The sequence below is a fragment of the Corvus brachyrhynchos genome, unplaced genomic scaffold, assembly GCF_000691975.1.
Source record: "Corvus brachyrhynchos isolate BGI_N302 unplaced genomic scaffold, ASM69197v1 scaffold187, whole genome shotgun sequence".
Lineage (NCBI taxonomy): Eukaryota > Metazoa > Chordata > Aves > Passeriformes > Corvidae > Corvus > Corvus brachyrhynchos.
Window position 1 is genome coordinate 1,147,029 of NW_008239050.1, and position 7,645 is coordinate 1,154,673.

The window sequence follows — 7,645 nt, forward strand, 5'->3', positions numbered from 1 at the left end:
ATGTTTGACTTTCTCAATTAGCTGAAAGTCCTTCAGCAGGGGGTTCCCTGAGGCACATAGCATTCCTTGGCTGGTGACCCTCATTCCCTGTGCTGCTTTACCTTGGCAGGAAGAGCAAAGCGCAGACTTTCCACCAGGGTTTCTTCACTTTTCCCAAAACTTGCCAATCTGACAGCTTGAAACATCATCTGCTTTTTTTGGGGGGAATAATCTGGATATTCCAAAGTGCTGTTCTCACTGCACAGAGCCCCAGACCAGTCTGTGCTGTGCCCCCCCACCACGACTCTCCTGGATTGTGTTTGATGGTCCCTGCATGCTGACAAGCTGCAATACCTTGGTCTGGACCAGGGCAGACACCCTGGCTGCAGTTATCAGAGCTCTCACTTTTCATCATATTTATTAGGCTGCATCTTTATGAAAGAGTTCCTCCAAAATAACTCAGGCAACTGCGGTGCTCCAGCAGCACTGTACACAAAATATTCACTGTGAAAAAAGTGTCAGCATCACCTTCACTGGATCAAAAGTCATGTCAGAGAGCATATCAAAGCATGAAAATCTGCTTGCATAAAAAAGCCAAAAGCCTGAAGCCATCCCAAGCACCTTCAAACGATCCGGGAGTTGCACACAGAGCTGCTGCGCAGTGCGGATGGATCAAGGGGGAGCACAGTTTCCAGCCAAACTCCTTCAGCTGCTGCCATCTTCTCCTGGAGTTATTTTCAAACTCTGCAAACTTTAACTTTTTTTTGGGAGAAAGCCATTGCACAGTATTGGAAATCCTGCTTGATTCAAAGTCTCAGTGCCTGTCAGGTGTACGTTCCTTTATAGCAGCAAATCAGGAGTCATTCATCCCATCTGAGTCAGAGATAAAATCTATGAGGGAACTTTTTCTGCACAGATTTTACAGGTGTGGGAGCAGCTGGCTCTGGGGATGGGTAATGGGGACACAGGCCTCCAGCTCAACATTGTAGCTCAGCTGACACCTGGGTAGGAGGAACCTGCAAGTCACTCAGTCTGATGGGGCTCTCATTTATTCACAGAAACACCTGCCACACACTAAACCCTGAAAAAGCAGGGTTTTTCTCATTTTTCCCCCTAAAGAATTTGTGGTCTAACAGACAAGTTGTACTTCAGGTTTCTTTAAAAAAACAACTTTCCCATGGAACCAATTTGATTCACTTCATGTGACATAGCACTGAAGGCCAGTGAGTCCAGCAGTGAGACAGCCTCTCTCACCCTTCCTCCTGGAGTCTCTGCCCTCATGGAATAGACCTGAAGGGCTGTGGATGAAGTGAGAACCAGTTTGCTACACAGTCCTGCACATAATGACCAGCTTGAAAAAAAAAGTCAATAAAACAAAATTCTGTTGTTTGCATTTTTGCAGTTGAATATTTGCATTCTGTCATTTTTCTTCCTTGGATATTAATGCAGGAGGATAATTTGTAGGAAAACTCAGGGGATCCTGATCACACCGTCACTCCAGATGTTTTGTGCACAGAGCACAGTGCCTGTGCAGAAGTCTTCCAGCAGCTGGAGCAAAAAGCACCTTCTGCTGCTCCATAATAAGGAGAACATCCTGTGTCTCCTCCTTGCTCTGTTTATCTGGTCCCTGTAGATCTGTGAAGTAGCAGCCCTGTGCAAACACAAAGACAGAGAGAGGGGAGACAACTAACTCGTGCCACTTATGAGGGAGACAGCTGTCACCAGTCCTGCCCATCTGTTATTCCCACTAAATCTTCTTCACCCACTAAGGCACTGAATGTGTTTCGCTCCAAGAAAACCCCAGTGTTTCCAGTTCCGGAGATTAAGAACGAAAAAGCTAAATCTAATATTTCTACAAATTTGATTCTTCAGTGCTGCTGGAAGGCGAATTCATCACTGATATTTCATATGATTCATGTTGGTGCATCATTTCTTGGGGATGTAGGTGCCTCCATCACTGTCATGCACTATTTCAGTCCCTTCCTATTGTCCTCTGCACCTCCACAAACCTCGACAGCTGCTTCTCTCACTTTTGCAAAGTACACAGATAAAGTAGCTTATGTGCTTCTGAAATGGGGACTCAGCATGTTTTTTCACAGTTTATCTTGAAGCCTGAAGGGCTCTGTCTCTTTGCACTTGCTGTTGGTTTTCCTGCCCCACTATGCCTTTGGTATCTCTCTGATACCTTTTGTATCTCTCCGATACCTTTTGTATCTCTCCAAGCTTATCTGTCTGTGCTGAGATCTCCATTCTCTATTGTATCAGTTTATTTCCCTCTGTGTAAGCATTCATTATAGTCTAATTTCCTCTTATTACTTTAAATTGCCCATCTCTCTGTACCATGTTTTCAACATATTTTCTCTGCAGTATCAATCTACTACCATTCCTGTTGTCATACATGAAATCCCTATTTGTGTTTGGTCTTTGCATATTAAGTGCTTTAATTAATTAATTTTGAGTTAAATATTTTTAAATTGAGTCTTAAAATTAACCCATCAGCCCAGGTACAAAAATCAAGTTCCATTATCAGTGTTTTCAATTGTTCAAAGTAGTTTATTAAGAGAGTTGCACCCTTCCCAGTTAAAAATTCCCCAGTTAAAAATCACCAACTTGCTCCCTTTTCAAACTTCAAACCACCTATACACCATAAGAGTTATCTTTCCTGTGTTTACTGTATACTTTTACAAGTGTTTTAAGATGTGTTGGATGTATTTTAATACTTTTTTTAGGTGTTTTTACTCTCTCTCTCTCTCTCTCTCTCTGCAAGCTAGCTGTGGTGGACGCCAGTGGTGGGCATTAAAAGCCTTACGGCGTTCAAGGAGCCTTTAGTAATTTTGTTTGCTTTTGGACCAGCCAAAAGCCAGCCCAGCACTGCAAGTTCTTTTTCTCTACCTGAGGTCCAGTGCTGTCTCAGCCAGAAGATCTCAAATCCCTGCGCTCCTGGGGCATACCATCTACTGAGCCATAGGATCCCAAATTTTGATATTTTTCTAATTTCTGTGATTTTTCAATTTTTCCGTTTTAATAAATTAATTTTTTCAGAGTTGTCTCATTTCTCACACTGTTATACCTGAGACTCTCTGAAAATTTCTTCAAATTTGTAAACTGAGGTTTTGCTTAGCTCTGCCATCATTTTGCAATAGGGTTTTCTTAAAAAAGAAACCAAGCTGATAAGTCATAATGTTATATTTGATAAATCTCATCTAAAAGAATGTGGTTTTTTCTATGTGCCAATAATAGGAACAGTATGCCTGATAATCCCACTGCTGATATCCTATCTCCTATCCAGCATTGCTAGTCAACAGGCAAAGACGAACTGCTGAGAAGAGTCACACTGTTGGAAAGCCTAATTTTGGATTTCAGACCCTGAAGTCTAAATTCTATTTGATATTATTTATGAGATCTTATTATGTGCCTTACAAATATACAGATTATGGTTGGTCATTAAAGAAAACCAAACCTTTACTTAATCCATGGGTAGTTGGCTGAATGGTGATATCTGGATTTTGGGGCATTTAATATTTATTATTTTTCCATGTGAATAAAGATGTTCCAGCAGGCCAATCTCAGACTGAGAACAGCATAAAATAACGCTGTCATGAATAAAGCAAATATAAGCAGTTCCCAAACAGCCTTGAATTTGGGCTTACTCACTGAAAATTTTTGATAAGTGTGATTATGTTCAGAAATTTTTATGTCTGAACATACGCACTTTCACAATTCATGCATACACATTTAACTTACTATTGTTTTTTAAAAGAACTTAATAAAAACATTTTCAGTGAGTAATCCTAAAAAAAACCCCCTCCTTATGGAAGTCTATGTAGAGAAAAAAAAAATGAATTGAATAAAAATTTGGGAAGATGGGGCGAAGTCATGTTTGCACAATCAGAAATCGTACTGTCTGGTTCCAGAGTGTAGGTATTGTGGGGAAAAATCTTGACAGGATCTTTGTATTGACCTGATTAGGCAGCGTATTTTGGGCCAACCTAAAATAAGCTGTTATCTTCTTTCTGTGTTTTCAAAAGCTTTCATTTAGATTTGAATGGGTGTTTTGTTCAACCTGAAACAGATCATTTTGCTTGGAGGCCTTTTTTTTTTAAAGAAAAAAGAAACCTAGAGCTATAAAAGCAAGAAGGTAGGAACAGCCTACACTTGAGGTGATCTGAGACAGCTGCCTTCAGATCTCTGCTTGATCAGAAAAATTTAAAACCAGCTCCAAATGTGGATTATGGAGGACTTAATGCGAGTCAACTCACTTTGGTGAGTGGCTTCTGCATTGGGTAAAGTTTCACCTGCTGGCTGTCTTGCAGTGGGTACTGAAGTCAGGAGCTGAGATGCAGAGAGCTGCAGCCAGGTGTGAGGGAGTCCTCTGGGAGTGGGAAAATGGGGATGCAGAGCTCTGTTCTGGCTGAGGTCAGGAGGTCAGACAGATAGAGGGGAGAGCATCAATGATCCCACAGCAACTTGCACTGATTTTGCATAGTCTGTTGTGGGGAAAGTCAAAATACTCAGGAAATCTGAAATAAAATATCACTGCTCCAGGTGAAACTCCCTCAGCTTTTGGCTTGCTCTTTTGGCTTGCTCACTGTATTAAACTAAAATTTCTAAATGCTTTTGCATCAAATCAGAACCTGCAGAATCTGAAAATGCACGTCCACCTTTGAACTTGTCTTTGCCACTCCTGATCCCTCTCCCTCCATTCTGTGGTTATGTCTGGCTGTTTCCATGTTCTGTTTTGGCACTGTCCTATTGATATTTTTTTCAGCAACCTCAAAAGAAAAAGGAGATAAAGATGGAGTCCAGTGGAGACGCCCACTCTAATCCATGGCCAAGGCAGGGCTTCCTGTGTGTAGCCCAGCCAAATGGCTGAGTTACCATTTCTTTGTGAGCCTCAATCAGACCCCATCCTCCCCTAGACAGCAGGATGTGAACAAAAGGCTTGGATGCTGCTCAAGCAAGTGGGAGAGGATATTTCCTTCCAATTCTCCAAACTGTGGGACAACTGGGAGCCAGGAGCCTGAGCCTTGTGCTCTAAAACACAAGCACCACAGGCATACTGGAACTCTATAACACAACACCTGGGGGTGGCAGCTGCTCCACGGGCAGCACCTGCTGTGCTTCAGAGAAGGAGGTGGGAGATCAGTACCAACCACCTGCAAGGGCAGTGCCTATTTCTTCTTCCCTTGAGTCCAGTCAAATATTGTCCCCATGTCCCTTGGCTTTAGTCACTCTAAAGGGAGAGCCCCGATCCTCCTGGTGGGTGATTTGCCACCGCCCCTTCCCACATCTATTTGAAGAATGATAGGAGGGGGATCACTCTGCACCTCAAGTTGAGTCTCTGCAGGCCGGTAGAGTGGGTGTGAAATTCTGTGAGGAGATTTTTTTTCCTCTTCAGTTCCCTCAGATCTGGGTAACTCTGCATAATGAATGCAGCATTTACAAGCTGGTGGAATTAAGCAGCATTCAGCTTAATTAGGGGGTTGATTATTCAGGGAAGAAATCAGCATGTCAATCAGGTATGTGGTCCAAAGTGTTCTGTGGGAGAAGGTGGGCAAAGGCCTACCTGCAGACAGCAAGGCAAGTATCCATGTGCCTCTTTAGGCAGCCTGACCTGCCCACAGCCAGGCAGAGCTTTCCCCTGTGCTTTCATACACCTCTGAAGTGGCTTTTTACAGCAACGTTTATCAGCATTCAGGAGCTTCCTGCTTGGTCCCAAGTTAAGATTTACTATTCATATTACAAGATCACTTAAGCGTCCTGCACTGGCTGAGCTGGGAGTCTGCTGGGCCATAAAATTATCCCGGAGTAAACTTAGTAAAGTAAACTGAAAAGGTTAGGGTGAGTTTATCTCTTTCTTGTGTGCATTAAGGAAATGAGGCTGTGGTATTTATCATCTTCCAGCTGAGCAGTTGTGACCTGGGAGGCATTTCAGGTTGACAGGAACAGGAAAATTCCATTTCCTGCATGAGTCTGAACGGCAAGAAAAGCCCCAAAAGCTTACTGCCAAACACATATAGATTTTTTCCATATTTATGGATATTCAGGTCTTATTTCCTAGTGATTGAGTGTGTGATAAGGCCTTAGGTAAGTTCTTTCTCTTTCCTGCACCTTACTTCTCTAGAAGGTAAATTGCTGATAATAATGGAATTTGTAGAATGATTAATCAGCTACAGACCAATGGAAATATTAAGTACGAAAATCTGAGGTGTAAGCTTTTGGGGAGGTAGAGGCTCAGCTTCTCTGTGTTAAACACCTGTATGATGGGATCCTGAGGCAGGACTAAATACTGGAGTATTTGAAATTAAGGTTCATATTCCCAGACTTCACCTCGCATTTTTCCTTTCAGGATTTTACTGTTTTTCTCAACATCACAAGTTCTCTTTTGTCCTCCTCAAGCTCTTGTGCCTTTTGATTTTCCTTAATGGTTTTGTATGAGCTTTCAGCTTGCTACCAATCTGTTGTTTTTAGCCTCAGCGGTCAGTTTTTAGTCACTGGCACATGCTTAAATTTTTGAATATTTAAACCTTATGAGAGCAGCACCAGTGCCACTGGTAGAAATACTCAAGTCCCCAAGTAAGGCATAAATTTAAGAGCCTTGTTGAATAGATTTAAATCTGGTATAATGCTACAAAAGTAGGACAAGTTGTCTGGATTTATACCAGGTGTTTGGAAGCAGAATCATGACTTATTTTATTTCAGTAGAAGCACCTCTAACACCTTAATAGACAGATGCTCTATTGCATAAATGCGGTTAATGAGGATTATCTGAAATGTTCTATATACTGTACTGTACAGGTTTGCTGTCAGATATTGCAGTTGTAGCAGGAATAGCAGAAAACATCATGTCCCCATGGTACATTACATGCAGCACTTCCCAGTGGCAGTAAATGTTCTGGCTTAATCAAAAAGATCACATTTCTTTCTATTACTACCTGCCCAGAGAAGCTAGAATAACTTTTGGCCAAGGAATACATTAGTTTAAATCTTAGATTTCAAAATGAAATTACACGAAGTCTTGCAGATATGATTCATATGTCCCCCATTATTTCCAATCTTCTCCTTTTTCTCTTCTAACTTGAATTTGTGTGAGAACTGCAGTGCTGTCGGTAGTGGTGGCACTGGCCGGGGGCTCGGCAGGGGCAGGCACGACATCCAGGCATCCCTCCTCCCGACCCACCCCTCTTCCCCTCACAGATCGTTTAGCTCAGCCATTCCTGTGAATTGTCTGCTCGGCCAGAGCTACTCTCGCACTTCCTGCAAATCATCCTCAAGCAGCCACAACTTTCGATGTAAATCACAATGCTCTGCTCTTTGCAAGGCTCGTGGAGAGAGTTCTGTGGGCAGTTCAGGCTCTCCCCAGCCCAGTGGCTGCAGGAGGATCTTTTGTCAGTTTTGCCTCTCCCTGCTGGGATGTGTGAGTGTCCCAGTTTGGAGAAGTGGGAAAACACTGGCACCCACCCACTGCACGTGCCTGTCATGAAGATTTATGAAGTGATATTTTCAAGGAGTAAAGCATTATTTAAGCCAGGTGCTGTGATCTATTGATAACAAATGGGATGAACATTGGGTAGTTAAATATTTAAAGCACAATCTTTGGAATTGGGACATCTGTGACCTTTTCCAGCTCTGCTAATGGCTTCTTGCCTGTCCCTGCACAGGACAC

General features: G+C 42.5%; 1 long non-coding RNA gene across 2 annotated transcripts in view; it reads right to left on the bottom strand.

The window, feature by feature from the left end:
- The window catches only part of LOC108447856, a 60,622-nt gene that overhangs the window by 11,115 nt on the left and 41,862 nt on the right, over window positions 1–7,645 (bottom strand). Inside the window, exon 4 of one of the 2 annotated variants that reach the window (XR_001863559.1) lies at window positions 334–1,630. This is a non-coding gene — a long non-coding RNA (uncharacterized LOC108447856). Of the gene's footprint in view, window positions 1–101; window positions 1,631–7,645 lie in introns of both variants that reach the window. The other variant, XR_001863558.1, reaches the window with a different exon arrangement.